Below are 16341 nucleotides of genomic sequence, written 5' to 3' on the forward strand. Positions count from 1 at the left end.
CTGATACCGAAGCCAGGCAAGCCACCAGCCATTGAGAACCTACGACCGATCTCCCTCACTTCGTGTGTAGGAAAGCTCCTAGAGCACATCGTTCTCAATCGGTTACAACCATTCCTGGAGGACTCGGGGAAACTTCCAACAACGATGATAGGATTCCGTCCACACCTCTCAACTCAAGACATCCTACTTCAGCTGAAAGAGGAGGTGATTGTACCAGCGACACGCAACTCCCCCACGGCTATCCTCGCCTTAGATCTTAAAGGGGCGTTCGATAACGTCAAGCACACAGCAATCTTACAGAGGCTAAACGCGCTGGGCTGTGGGGCCAGGACGTACTCCTATATCAGAGATTTCCTCTCAGATAGAAAAGCCATCCTAAAGGTCGGGGACAAAGCCACAAACCCCTTCCTACTGGGCGGGCGCGGCACACCACAGGGCGCAGTGTTATCCCCTCTCCTTTTCAATATCGCCCTAATAGGCCTACCGCCGCTCCTCGATAACATCCCAGGGATCCGGCATGGCCTATATGCTGACGACATTACCATCTGGTCGTCCACAGGGTCCATCGGGGAAATGGAGAACCGCTTGCAGGAAGCTGCAGACGTGGTGAGCGACTATGCTAAGTCATGCGGGCTCAGCTGCGCCCCCCAAAAGTCGGAGCTACTCCTGGTCTCACCGCGAAAGAAGCACAGATGCGACTCGCCCACTATCAACATACAGCTGGAGGGACACACCATCGTTCCGTCTCGGAGCGTAAAGATATTGGGAATGGTTTTCCAGTCGGATCGCACCAATACAATATTAATTCAAAAGCTTAAGACTACAACAGCCCAAGTTACGCACATGATCCGGCGAATAACAACCAAGACAAGAGGCATGGGGGAGGCGGACACGCTTCGGCTTGTCCAAGCCTTCGTCGTGTCTCGAATAACTTACGCTATTCCGTACGCACTACTCAACGAGACAGAACTCAAGAAAATCAACACAATGATCAGAAAGGCATATAAGCAGGCGATGGGTCTGCCAATCAGTACGTCCACAGAACGCCTACTACGACTAGGTGTGCACAACACGGCCGAGGAGCTGATCGAGGCACATTTATCCAGTCAGCGAACAAGGCTGGCGATTACGGAAGCAGGGAGGTCCATTCTCTTACGCCTGGGGCTCTCTGCCCCTATGAGCCATCCGCCGCCTCAGACTGTGAGCTTACCCCATGCCATCCGGAGAAAAATCACCGTACGTCCTCTGCCTCGCAACATGCACCCAGTGCACCACGCAGAGCGAAGGGAGGCCCGCGCCCTGGCCATACACAAGCGATACGGAACTTTACCCTCTACAGCCTACACTGACGCGGCTTCTTACTCCAGACGCGCAGCCACAACAGCCACCGTAGTCGTCAACACAGAACATCGGAGCAGCATTTCGCTCACACGAAACAATCCCCTCCAAGCCGAGGAAGCGGCCATAGCCCTCGCTCTCTCCCAAACAGAGGTTGAAGTCATAGTGACCGACTCCCAACAGGCGTGCCGCAACTTTGCTAGCGGCAGAATTCATGCCACTACACTCCGGATCATCAATCAAAAGCCGCCAACGAGATCAGTCATGATCATCTGGGCGCCAGCTCATCAAGGCATTCCTGGCAACGAGGTCGCCAACCACGTGGCTCGAGATTTGACCCACCGAGCCGACGCCGAGGAATCTGAACCCGAGCGCATGCACCCTCTAGTCTCTTACCAAGACATCACACAACACTACAAGCTAACCCGCAGAACATATGCACCCCCACACAAGTCACTACCTAGAGAGCAGGAGCGATTCCTCCGGGCTCTACAGGTCAATACATTCCCCCACCCAACCAGGAATCACCTCATAGACCCTACAAAATTCTCTCCGCAATGCCGCTTCTGCGCAGAGCCCGGGTCCCTCAGGCACATAGTAGGAGGTTGCAGAGCGGCACCATTAAATCATCCGAACCCTTACCCCACTAACGAGCTTTGGGAGAGAGCCTTGGCCAGCTCCGACCTCGAGGATCAGCAACGGCTGATTGCGAGGGCCCAGGACGCGGCCCGAGCTCAAGGCATTCTGGACTGAGGACGCCTCTCCCTAGCTGCTTCACCTAATAAAAATGTTTATTCTCTCTCTCTCTCCCGGAGACGCAGTATGCTTCCAGTAGTTGTCTCCGGAAAGCAAACTCAAATATGCAGCCCCTTGTTCGGGAAACACACTTGAAATACTCCCGCGCTGCTTGTATACTTAATTTACGACAAAGGCTGTAGCTAAACCTTACGCTTTTGATTTCCTCTGCCCGTTACCCACAGTAGGCGACTACTTTTCAAGTTTAGTTTTGTTTAGCAATCAAGTAGGGTAGCGCTACAAGAAGCGCATAATTGTTAAAAAGAGGGAGAGTGCGTTCGACCAATTTTCTTTGGAAATTTAATCACAGCAACATACGTAACATTTTCTCCAATAAATAAATATACAATGAGCCCTATTTTTACCAGATGCAAACTCGCAGAGACGTAGAAGTTTCCGAAGGCACTGGGAAACAAGGATGATAAAAGTCGTATATTGTGGTCCAGCACTGTTTCTTTTTATCTTACAATGAGAAATTTTGGCGAAGGCATAATTCTTAACCTATAAATCTGAATTATATGTGTGCTTTGAGGCCTGTGTTGGGCATGAATTGAAGGTTTGTTTTGTGGAATTTGTTATCACGTATCCAGCGGTCATAGCTGGTTGCGACATTGTAGCGGACGCCGGCTTGCAGTAGGAGACGCGAGTGTTCCGATTGGAAGCCTGGACTTGTCCATACTAGGTGGTAAGCATCTGCCTATCCATCACTCGGACTGAGCAGGCTGGGCACGTAGTACCCAGTGGTAAATGCAATCAGTTCCACTTTGAGACCACAGACTGTCCATCCGTCCGTTCTTCCATTTTTGTGTGTGCAAACCATGGCACGATGCACTGCATGCATAGGTGGGCATGAGGCACTACGGAGGTGTAAATGAGAATGCCTCATGACTGTGTATTTATGATTTTGACTGTACACTGTCAGTACTGAGAGATATAAGTCTAAGTAAGGTCAGTAAACACTAATTAAACTATGTACGGTAAAATCTGGTGTAACGACGCTTAATTGTGGCTATATAGGAACAGTGAGGCTAATTAAAATCAATTTATGTTAAACTTTTAGACTAATCAAAAGTTACTAAGGTTCAATCAATGAAGTGTATTAAAGAATTAAGGGTACCTTGAGATTATGTAGACCTAATTAGTTGACATAATTATTAATTACATATATAGATGTCCTTGTCATAACCCTAACTAAGGCTAGCAATTCAAGTAATTAGGTCAACGTCGCCATTATAGAAATACCTAAGCCTGAATAATGAATAACAATATTAAGTTTATTTACCTAAGCTAAAGTTTCACTTTAGTGCATTTCTCTCCTAAACCGCTCCGAATCAGGCGAGGTTTATTCATGCTATGGTGGGAGTGGGTAGCCAGGGCTCCGTACTGCTAAAAAGTACACAGAAATTCTACTGGAGTGGTCGGTGTGTGCATAAGCCCACCCCCATTACAGCCATGCTACATCCCACCATCGAAACTCACAAATCAGCGCTTAACAACACATAATTAGTCATGGCGCTCTTTGGCCATCCCTGGCCCTTGCGCCACTAAACAATACACATTCATTCATTCATTCATTCAAGCCCACCCCCAAATTTCAAGTTCACCCATGACGCATCCCAAAATTTAGATTTGCCCATTCCCATATTTATGTTGGCCTACACCCAAACTTCAAGTCGGCGCACCCCTACTATAGGCTTCCCCATGCATTTTCTGCGGACGCTATGTATCGCTATGGTTGTTCTCTTGAAATCACTCTTTCTTTAATTCTTCCTCATCACTTGTAAAGCTACCAATCATATACATTTACACAATTAGAATGATTAAATGTCGTAACGTCCCAGATTACTCATTTTCGTGCAGATATAAAGCATTACACTTTTCGCGTGGCGGACAGATCTTACTGCGGTACTCGCCAAAGCATGCTTACGCATTAAAATACGCTTAGAGTGCATAATAACTAGCTGGCAAATGTTAATCCTTCCACGTTTCCAATGTGCTGGCGTACCAAATGCGGTTTGCTAGCAGCAGAAGCTGCGTTGCAGACCCCGACTGTTGCGCATCCACCTGGCTTGGGAGGCAGACCACAGCTGCTCCCCTATCAGCCGTCTGCCTCTGCTTGTTCTGGCCGCCAATAGATGGCGCTACAAGCGCACGTGCTTCCCTTTGCTGCCTGTAGCTGGCACTCTAAGCAGCCTCCGCAGAACACGGGCCACGCGCTCGCGTGTTCCCTTTCACAAAGGACCACCCTGTACGTACGGAGCTCGCTGATTGCTTGCTGTGCTTTTTCCTGCCGGGTTCGCACATTCTTTAGGTGCCCGAGAAACGCTGTATTAGTAAATATCTTTGTGCTTCTGTGTGCGAGCGTGTGTGTCTGAGCGCGTTTGTTTGTTTTCTTCGGTGAAACCTGGCGACCGCCTTTTCTGCCACGGCCTTTCGTGCCACGGATTTCAGCCATGGCGACTGCCATTGCAGGAATCCCATGCAACCCACCAGGCACAGTGGAGGTGCTCCTTTCAGTCTTCTTATCGTCGTGTGCTTCGAGATACTAGAAACATATGCGTGCTTACCAAACGGGACGAGTGGACGAGTGTTTGTTTGTATTCTGTAACCGTAACGCTGGGCAGACGATAAGGAACACTGCATGATGTGTGGCTGGAAACGTGCAAGCTTAGAAGGAGTGAATGATGGATCCTAACAATTTGTAGTGCTTATTTTGGGGGGAATGATACAAATTTCAATTGTTTTGAGAGCATTTTAGTTTATGAATGCAGACAGTTCTGCACAACATGTTTAAATTTCGCACGCAAGGAACGCCGGTCGATCACAGCTTATACTGGTGGTGTTATCGCAGAATGTCCCCGGTTTTCCCATTGTTTTGCAGTATGGATGACGCACTGCCCCATTCCTTCCTCATGGTTACGGAATCTAGTTCAGGCGACTCCAAGGGTATCCTTTGACGCACGATAAAAAGTGCCTAAATGTTTACTAAATGGCCATCTAAAGCTCTAAAATATACACGGAATGAGCTTTTCACGTCGTCCTTATACGTACTGTAGGCCAAAAAAAGTAAACTGACCACGGCTCAAGTGGCCGTAGTACCTGCGGGGCCACACCGGGGCGCTGCTGTCGCTCTCCGCGCACTGACGACGAGAGTGCCCCTAGTGAAGCCAGACTTCGCCCTCACTCTCACGTGAGGTCTCGTCACGCTTGATAAATTTCTAGTGCACCGTTCGATTGCTCTGCTGCTGACGGTCGTAACGAAGGGGAGCGTGCGTCACCGGTAGTCCAGCAGATGGCGCTGTCGTGCAGTGGCGGGCGGCGCAGCGCATCAAATTGCGGCACTCAGACGGAACGAAGACCCGTTCTCAATGTTATTTTGCTATATTCAACTTCTGTTGAATATTAGTGCATGCCGCCGGCGTCCACCGCTGCTCGATTTCAGGCAGCATAACGGAAGTAGCCGCAACGGCGGTTACGGTGACGCGCGCTGTTTCACGTCCGCGCAATAACTTAGATAGTGGGAAGCGCTGCGCGGACGTCCGAAGCTATAGCGGCGGCGCTCTACACCACGATGCCAAAGCAAGTAAGCCAAGTCGTCGTGGTCGACGGCAGCTTTTCATCGCACTGAGGACCCCTTCAAGCCACGGAATGCTTCCATGAATAAACTTTCACGACTAACTAGTTTCTCCGATTCGTCTTCCCAATTGTCTTTTCCTGACCGTACTTTTGTAAAGTGTCATAACGGCCTACGCACTGTAGTAGCTAACTAAAGCAGCTTTCAGAGGCGTCACTCATGTAAATAGTAAACCCACAGCTGGAGACACGGCCGGAAAAGTAATCTTGACAGAAAAGCCATGCCCTCGGTAACGCTTTGCGTCTGTAACTTATTGGGCTGACGTGAAAAAGCGCGCGTCACTATAACCTTCGTCGCAGCTACTTGTGTTATGCAGCCTAAAATGTGGCCCCGCAGGCGCTCCGGCCACTTGAGCCATGGTCCGTTTACATTATTGGCCGACAGTACGTGCTCGTGTAAATGCGAGTTCTCGCATCGTATAATGGATATTTTTAGCCTCACAGAAATGGGAGGTAGCACTTGGCGATGCCTTTGCAGTTGCCAATTTTGTTAGCGCATATTAACTATAATGTGTATAGCAGTAAAATCATTACGATGTCATGCTATTGTGCGCTATCGTATTACGTAAATGACAGGAAAGAAATACTCCATGAAGCAAAATGAGAAGAGTACAATTTTTCTGCAGCAGAAAAGGTTTCCAAATAAAGACGCGGGCTACGTATATTTTACGTCCAAAGAATTCGATCAACATTTGCACATTCTGAGTAGCCTTCGGGAAATCAAGAGAAAATTGTGCAACGATTCCAGAGCACCTACGAAGTTTGTGAAACATACCGAGATTGCGCGGTTGGTTTTTTTAGCTGGCTCCATCGACGCCATGTTTCTCCACTGTACTTCTCGCCAACGCATCTCACCTGTGACCTTCTTTCCGTGCTGAACATTATTGGTTCTTCTGGGCTTAACTCCTTACCTTAAAGGTTAAATTACGGTTATATTACGAGTACAGTGGATGTCAGGCGGTAATTCTCAGGACAAATAAACATCAACGTCCATGCTTCTACAATTGTCTTAGTGCCTCATCAGTCTACATAATCGTTTCAGGGAGCCGTACTTACTATTGCCTTCATACACATGCGTTCTTGACATTGCACGGTGGGTTTACAAGAAAACCTTAAACTGATCTAACCAAGTTAGGCGTTTGTTGTGTGAAGGCATGGCGCATAGGGTTCCTATCGGTCAACAGCACTTTTTCCAAGTTTAAATATGGATGACGAAAGGCTCATGACCATTCCGTGCATAAAGCGTTCCTCTCGTTGTGATGGAATTGATCTATGAATTGGGCTTATCGATTCTAAGCCCACCTACAAATCCTTTAATTCATTTCAAGAAGATGCCCTTTTATTTCGGCTCACGAGATTGTACAAATTATGGACATTGCTCGGCAAAATGACATACAAATTACCTTCCTCGGAATTTGCTCTGCAATGGCAGCACAATCGCATGCATTCCTCTTTTGATGGCTTGATAAACGCGCACTCCTTGCCCATGGTAGACGTAGTATGTATGTGTGTGTGTCTATTTGAATTTTCTGGTTTCTATTTCTTTCCTCTTCTTCTTTCTCCCCGTTTATTTCCTTTACACCTTTCCCCAGCACAGGGTAGCCAGCTGGTACTTACACTGGCTAACCTCCCTGTCTTTCCTCTCGTTTGTCTCCTTTCCTCCTCCGTGTGTGTGTGTGTGTGTGTGTGTGTGTGTGTGTGTGTGTGCGTGTGTGCGTGTGTGTGCGTGTGCGTGTGTGTGTGTGCGTGTGCGCGTGCGTGCGTGTGCGTGCGTGCGTGTGTGTGTGTGTGTGTGTGTGTGCGTGTGTGCGTGCGTGCGTGTGTGTGTGTGTGTGTGTGTGTGTGTGTGTGCGTGTGTGTGTGCGTGTGTGTGTGTGTGTGTGTGTGTGTGTGTGTGCGTGTGTGTGTGCGTGTGTGTGTGTGTGTGTGTGTGTGTGTGTGTGTGTGTGTGTGTGTGTGTGTGTGTGTGTGTGTGTTTGTGGTTCTTCCCGTGGTTGAACACAATCCCTGGCCGAGGCGAGGCCGAGGTTACTAAGGTGAGCCGAGATGCCTTGTCGCATCACGCGCACTGTCTTACAGCATGCCTGTTGCTGGAAAGTGCGTAAACTGTAGTGTCGGAGAGGCCTTGAAGCGACAGGCTGCTCTAAGCCTTTGATTTTTGATACCGATGTTCTTCATGTCAGCGTTTTTCATGTTTGCCTTGGCAGCTGTTGCAACCTCGTTGCTATTTTAATTAATAAGCGAATGTGTACGGTTACTTTAGTAGCCGATAAATCTACAAACCGTACCATGTGTGTTTGTCTAATACTCTGACGTCACATTTCAATGATTCACCTTTCGGGCGGAACTCTGAACTCTTTTTTACAAAACCTGGTCTTTAGGCGCACACTTAAATTCGCTGGCACAAGGAGTAGGGTATGCACTACTTTTTTAAGAACCCTCCACGGGCCACAAAGCGAATTTTGGTTACACGTTGCAAGCTGTTACATGCACTCAATGGAGGGTTCTGCCACAACAGTTGTTGAATTTAGTTCATTCATAGCGGAGAGAGAAATATTTGAAATGGCGCTAACCCATGATTCCAGGAGACGAACGTCACAGCCAAAATTGACACTCCCTCTACTTACCCTACCTGGCCTCCGCAAGCGAAATTCCTTGCCTGCGTTCTCCCATACAGGAGCAGGATGATCGTGTGACAAATATCTCACGAGCATTGCATTTTTTTTAATTCTTGTCGCGTTTTTGGTGACTGGTGCACTTCCGGTGACGTTCTCGCGTGCGAGCTGCTGCGTCTGTGTTGTTTCGCGCAGCAACGAGTTTTCGCACTCAGCACGAGAACACAAGATTCACCGCCATAATCACGAGCGAAGACGCAGGAGGGATAGGATGAAAGAGCACGCTGCAAAACAACAAAATTTCGTCGTCTGAGAGCGCGACTGCGTGACGTGGGAACAAGCAGACGAAACGTTAGTACATCTCTCACACGGCCCGAAGTAAAGCAAAAACGTGCTGTCATTCGGCTTGTGTGTTCCTTTATTTCTCTTACCTCTAAGTCATCTATTGATGCAACATAGTAAACGAATACAGAAAGACGGCGTGAATAATTTTTGTAGTCACGTGTCACTCTGAGCGACGTCACAGCGGTGCCACGTACGTGGGCGCACCTCTGCGATATATACGTGGACTCTCTCGGTGGGAGGGCGGCGCCCGCAAGCAGAATGGCAAACGACCTTTGGTTTGAAAGTTAAGCTCATTCCTCGACGCCTAGGGAAGTATTACTTACGAGATACGATCGTTCACGTGCATAATATTTGCACTGCGCTTGTCAGCTCAGTATGGCCAGACCCGGTGAGTTGCCCGGCCGAAAACCAATGCAACCTCGGTCACAGTAATAGTTGTCCCTGCAAAGCGTAATAATTCTTCAGCCGCTATTTGTGAAACACACTTGAAACAATCCCACGCTACTCGAATAATTATTTTCTACAAAGTTTGTGGCTGAATCTGACGCTTTTGATTTAGTCTGCGCGTTAATTATTCGCAACATGCCCCTTCTTTTCAACGGATACAATGCAGGGCCTTGTTTAGTTACACAATGAATTTGGGTAATGCTAGAAACCATGCGTGAAAATTAAAAATCGGGACAGTGTGTGGGACCAGTTTTCTTTACAAATGTAATCATAGCAACAAACTTAAGATTTTCGCCATGAATTAAGCATAACATGAGTCCCATTTCGCCACATGGACACTCGCAGAGACGTAGAAGCTTGGCTAGTCCCTGAGAAACATGGATGATAAACACTGTATAAAGTGTTTGGGCACTTCAATAATATATGTTTCTTTATTTCGATAACGACTTGCCCTGAAGGCTTCATTCTTGATGTGTATATCTGTATCATATCTGTACTAAGCGGCAGTGGAAGTAGTGTTGTGTAATCAGAGATTACACAAGTCTAGTGGTCATAGCGGGTTGCGACACTGTAGCGGAGGCCGGCTTGCAGCAGCAGATATGAGCGTTCCAATTGTAAGCCTAACTTCGGCAGATTATGTGGTACTCATCAGCATATCCGTGACGGGGACTGTGCGGTACGGAGACGGTGCACCCAGTGGTATATGCCGCCTGTTGCAGTTTGAGACCACAGCCGCTCTAAGGGCCACCCCAGCACGAAGCCTCCTAAGCACAACTTTCTCCGTCATGCTAAGACGAAGCGGAAGGGAGCAGACACAGGGTGGCATAACAGCGCTTGCCCACGAAATTTTTGTAATGGATAGAACTGACGCATTCAAACTTTGCTCGCTCATCACGCTTGGAATTGGGATTTTGGGTTTGACGCGCCGAAAGTCCACTTTGATTGTGAGGCCCGCTACAATGAGGGGCGCAGGGTGCCATTTTGAATTCGGGAGAAGTAGTGGGGGTTAACCGAAGGGCGCGATTTTTATTAGTCTAAGAAGCCAACAAACGCTGACACCAAGGACAACATAGAAAATTATTTGTGCTTAATAAATCAAATAAAGAAACAATAAATTAATGGAAATGAAACTGGCTGAAAAAGAACTTGCTGCTGGTCGGGAACGGTCTCAAAACCTTAGCATTTCGCGAGGCAGTTGTGAGTTCGGGGTTATTTACGCACATGTACATAAATGCAGATAGATTCAACTACACGAGCGCTTTTTTTTCTTTCTTTTCTCCTTTGACACATTTCTTTTTTTTTGCATTTCACTCCCATCAGAATGTGGCTGTTGTGGTGATAATTGCATGGATGTCCTTGAGCGCCGCAGCGAAAGGCCTTAAGCACTAAGCTACCGTAGCTGGTACAACATCAAGAAAAACCAACTTTTGAGGAAATCTTCTCCATAGCGCCCATGCATTGAAATCTGCAACTGCAAGGACGCCGCCATGTTGCTACTTTAAGCCGCCGCGCATGCGTCGACGGCGAGATGCGATTCAGACGAGACGCGCAATGAACGTGATATGGAGCCTCCCTTAATCACGGTGGCGCCATCTAGTTCGGACGCCTGCAAACGCACCCTTTAACGCCGGATCAAAATTATCTAAATGTTGTATAAATGGCAATCCGATATTTCGCCAAAATACGCGGAGTGAGTTTTGCACATTGTCCCTAAGGACGTGCTCGTGGAAATGCTAGTTTTCACATCACATATTAAATGTTGTTTGCCTGACAAAAATTAGAGGCAGTAACCTTGCGGCGCCTTTGCGGTTACCACTTCTTTTTGTTCAAGTTTACTCTAATGTGTTTAGTGGTAAAATCATTACGATGTCAAGCCTTAGTGCGCTATCAAGGATATCGAGAAGACTTACATTGTTCGTTAGCAGAAAATCAGATCTCCGTATAAAGACGCAGGCTGTGGATATGTTACATAAATATTATTTGATCGCCGTTTGCATTTGCCGAGAAACCTTCGGAAGTAAAAGAGTAACTTGCATAGAGATTCCAGGGCACTGATGGAGTTTGTGTAGCGTACAAAATACGCTCTTTTCATTTGGCAGCGACTCCATTGACATAACGGGCTGCGGTATCTGATCCTTAAATACGAAAGTTCATTCATTCTTCTGGACTTAACCGTGTAATCCTACAAAGAGCGCTTTCGTTAGGCTCCTGGATCCATTGACAATGTATTAAGTCTTTCATTTTCCTTCAGTACTGGGCATCTCTGATTCTACTTAAGCTGTTTAACCGTAAATGTTAAAACCGGCAATATTTCGAGTTCTGTGGATGTATTTGAAATTCACTGCAGACGTGCCTCTGGATATGCACGCCGGCCACATGTTTAATACAGAAGGGTTGAGATAAATAAATATTTAGTTTTACGTGCAAAAACTACGATTTAATTTTGAGGCACACCGTAGTGGGGCACAATGGAAATTTAGTTCACCTGGGGTTCTTTAACGACCACTCAAATCTATGCACGCGGGTGTTTTGAACTTCTCACCCATCGAGATGCGGCGGCCATGAGCCCGTTTGAGAGTAGAGGATATCTCTTACACATTACTTCTTCAATCACCTCGCTCATAAGCTAGCCAGTTTGAAAAGTGCAGAAAACACAATGCTTACACCTTGCCTTCCCGCCACCTTCATAACGCTGTGGGAGATGTTATGACTGTTTGGTGTTACTTCTAGTTGCTTTCTTCGCTCTGATGTCGGTGACTTCTGGCCTGCTAGACCCTTTACTTTCCGCAAACCAGCTTCAACAACAGCCCTAACGATTGAGAGATGGAAACCTGCGGCTGGTAACCTCTCAGCCTGCTGTTTCAGGCTGTACGCCACGCGGTGGTGGCAGCTATTCTGCACTTCGTCGAGAAGCCTTCCAACTGCTACACCCCTCTTGACCAATTTAGACTGATTAGAGTCATACGTCATTACCGCTTTTTAGGTCTGGTAACTGTCATGAAATGTCGGGTGTAAGTCGATGAGTCTAATTCCTTTATAATCCGTCCGTTCTTATGTGAAATATAAACCGTGAGAGCATTCCTTTATCCCAGATAAAATACCCTGTGCTATACTATCTACTTTGTCCCCTGGTAAAAGCCTTAGAGAGATAAAAAAATTGTCATTGTAGCTAAAGACACGCACCACATGATCGTTGTTTAAGGCTGTTTTCGCTATGCCAGAGAAGGGGGCTGTGAACTTGCCGTAATTCGTCTTTACGGCAGGTAAAAGAAGATTATTGCGCATGAAATACCGGGTGCTGTTGTTGTTAGTAATGTGTTCAAGATCAATGCATTCAATGAAGATGACGTTTGTGATGATATATGCAAACATGGATAATTTTTGACGGAATAAATGTCGTAACGGGCGAATGTTAAGTTTAGGAAACAGTGACGTGCAAAACAAATCAAACGGGCTGAAAGTCATTAATCACATAGCGTGGTTGTAAAGTCGCTGCAGGCGTTCGATATGCGTAGAATTCGTATTGGCCGATGACGATGCACAACACGATTGATGGTATGAATGTAAGCGAAATGCAAAGATCGTAGAATGTTATGTGGAAAGTAAGTTCTTGTCTTTACGATAATTTAGATGCCACATTCAAACTTTTTCACAAGTGATCGGGCATCTCCATGAAATTTTAGTTCAGTATCTCACATGACACCGAGGAACCACGCTTCGTTCCAAACTTTTATGACGTAATCACCAATATCAATAGGTGGGACGTCGATTGAATTTCGTTGGGGATGGAATACCATAAATATCGTTTTAGGGGGAATAATGTGCAGATTATTATTTTGGCACCATAAATAATGTTTAAGTCGGTGTTAAGGTTAGACTAGAGTTTGACAACTGATTTACTGGATTTAAAGATGTTTGTGTCATAGGCGAAAAGTATGCACTTGGTATTAGCAAGAATAGTGGGTAGAACATTATTAAACATAAAAAAGAAAAGTTGGCTAAAAATTGATCCCAGTGGGACACCTACGTTAATTAGCCTGGGCGATCAGAGATAGCCGTTAACCTGTAACTTTGAAACCGTTTACTCAAGTGGTCTCTTAAAAAGTTTAGCGGAGGACCGCACATACCAAATGATTCGAGTTTAACAACTAGTATGCGATGGTTTGTCGTGTTGAATGCCTTCGTCAGATCGATGAATACAGAGCCTACAACTAGACCTCTTTCAAGCGACTTTGTTTGATTCGTTCAGTTAAAGTAATAAGTGCCAGTTCGTTTGAATATACTTGGCAAAATCCGAATTGCTGAAAATACAAGATGATAAATTTATTTAGGTAGCGCATTATGCGAGTGTGGAAATGCTTTTAAATTGCTTTAAGCAAAAAAGAAAGGAAGGCTACAAATTGTCCGGTAATTCTCTATTGAAATATGATCATCCTTTTCTGAAAATAGGAACTATTCTACAAGCTGTAAGACCGCTTGGAAACACCCTTGCAGAAAACAGTTTTGTAATTATTACTGCCGAACTGACGATATTTCATGCGAAATTAGATTTCGCATCAAATTCGTATTACCAGAAATAATGATCCCATTCTTCAACTGGGATCTATAGTAGAAGATATGTAAATATTTCTAATGACGCTAACCCGTGATTGCAGGAAATGAGCGTCAACGCCGAAATAGACACTCTCTCCACTTGCCCTGTCCAGCCTCAGCAACCGAGATTTCGTCCCTGCATTATCCCATGGCACGGCCGGAGGATTGCATGAGAGATACGTCACCGGTCCCGCCTTTTTTTTTCTGTCATTTTTGCTGAGTGCTGCAGTTCTGGTGACGGTCTCGCACGCGAGCACTCCTGTTTGTCTCGTTTCGCGCAGCGGCCACTTTTGCGCGCTCTGCACGAGAACACCTGATCAGCGCCGTAATCAAGAGCAATACCGCAGGCGTGATAGGATACAAGAGCATGACCGCGGCGCTGGAGTACACTATAAAACGACATAGTTTCGTTCTCTGCGCACGCGACTGTGTGACGTGGGAACAAGCAGACGAATCGGAAGTACACCTCTCTTGCCATATGGCACGAACTAACAGAAAAACATCCGGATATTCGGCTTGCCTGTTTCATGATTTCTTTCAACTCTAAGTTATCCGTTGAAACAAATTAGTAAACGAAGAAATGTTTCGCCCTGAATAATTTTTGCAGTCACGTGTGACTATAAGCGACGTGACAGCGCTTCCATGTACGTAGGCGCACTTGCGCGATATATACGTGAACTCTGGGTGGGTGGCGCCCGCCGGGATAGCGGCAAACGACGTTTGGTTTGAAATTTAACCTCTTTGAGTGGCACGTAGACATGCAGTACGTAACTGGCACGATCGCTGGCACACCTAGTATGCAGTGCGCTTGTCATATCAAAATAGCCAGACCTGTTGTTGGACGCAGCCTTGAAGGCAGTATAATCTCCGGGACAGTAATAGTTGTCTCTGGAATATGTAGTATATTCTGCAGCTTTCCGTTCGTGAAACACAACTAAAGTGCTCCAACACTGCTCGAATACATAATTTAATGCAAAAGCTGTGGTTAAATGCGACCCTTTTGATTTCGTCTACGCATTACCCACGGCAAGCCGCTTCATTTCAACCAATTTAATCCAGTGTATTGTTTAGTTCAACAATGAATTTCGGTAATGGTACAAACTGTGCGCAAATATTTAAAATAGGGGCAAAGTGCGGGACCATTTTTTTTTTCCAAATGTAGTCATAGCTATAAACTTAAAATTTTGGTCATGCAATACACATGTGATGAGCTCCAATTTCATTACATGATAACTTGGCGTGACGTCAAAATTTCTCAAAACACTCGGAAACATGGTTGATAAACACCGTATAACGCGTTCGAGTACTTCCATTACATATGTTTCTTTATTTCCATCACGACTTGCCCTGAAGCCCCAATTCTTGATGCGTAAATCGGTGCTATATATATGCAGTGATGCCTGTGTTTTGTGTGAACTGAAGCAGTTATTTGTGGAATCTGTTATCACGTACTCAGCGGTCATAGCTGGTTCCGACACTGTAGAGGAGGCAAGTTTGCAGTAGGAGAAGCTAGCGTTCTTATTGTAAGACTGGGCTTGCGCACATTAGGTGGTACGCATCAGCCTATCGATCACTGGGACTTAGCAGTAGGGACGCGTAGCAACCACTGGTAAATGCACCAAGTTCAACTTTCAGGTCACAGCCGGTGTTTGGGCCACCCCGGCCAAAAGGCTTCTAACCACAACTTCCTCCGCCCTAGTAATGTGGCGGGCAAGGGAGCAGATAAACGGTGGGGTAAGAGCACTAGCCGCCGCAATATACACAGTTGCTGAAACCGACGCATTTGGAACTTTGCCCACTCATCACGCTAGAAATTGTAATGTTGGGTCTACGCGCCGGAAGCCTGCTGTGATTATGAGGCACGCTATATTGAGGGACTCAGAGTGATTTTACCAATTTCGGGTTTTTTATTGTGCGCCTAAATCGAAGTACACGCGCGTCTTTTTTTTGCTTTTTCGTTATGTTTTTTTTTATTTTCCTGCATTCGAAAATTGGTCGCCGTGGCCGCGATTGAATGGACGACCTTAAGCTCAGCAGTTTAACGCCTTAAGCAGGTATCACACACACAACAGGATTCAACGTTCACCTACAAAGGTAATATGAGCAACTCTTGCGCGCATGCATTGAAATCTGCAACTGCAAGGACGCCACCATGATGCTACACTGCGCTGCCGCGCAGGCGCCGACGACGAGATGTCATTCAGACGAGACGCACAATGAATGCGATATCGTGCCTCCCTTCACCACGGTGGCGCGATCTAGTTCAGGCGCCTGCAAATGCATCCGTTAACACATGATCAAAATTACTAAACCTTTTAGAAATGATCGTCCGATATTGCTCGTAAATACGCGAAATTAGCTTTACAGATGGTCCCTACGGACGTGCTCATGCAAATGCTAGTTTTGGCATCATATATTTCATATTGTTAGATTGAGAAAAATTGGAGGCAGCAACATAGCAGCGCCTTTGCGGATGCAAACTTTATTTTGGCGCAAATTTGCTCTAATGTGATCGGCTGTAAAATCATTACGATAACATACCTTAGTGCGCTACCAAGCTCAGTAGTGGGCAGGC

Source organism: Dermacentor albipictus, chromosome 9, assembly GCF_038994185.2.
Source record: "Dermacentor albipictus isolate Rhodes 1998 colony chromosome 9, USDA_Dalb.pri_finalv2, whole genome shotgun sequence".
Taxonomy (NCBI): domain Eukaryota; kingdom Metazoa; phylum Arthropoda; class Arachnida; order Ixodida; family Ixodidae; genus Dermacentor; species Dermacentor albipictus.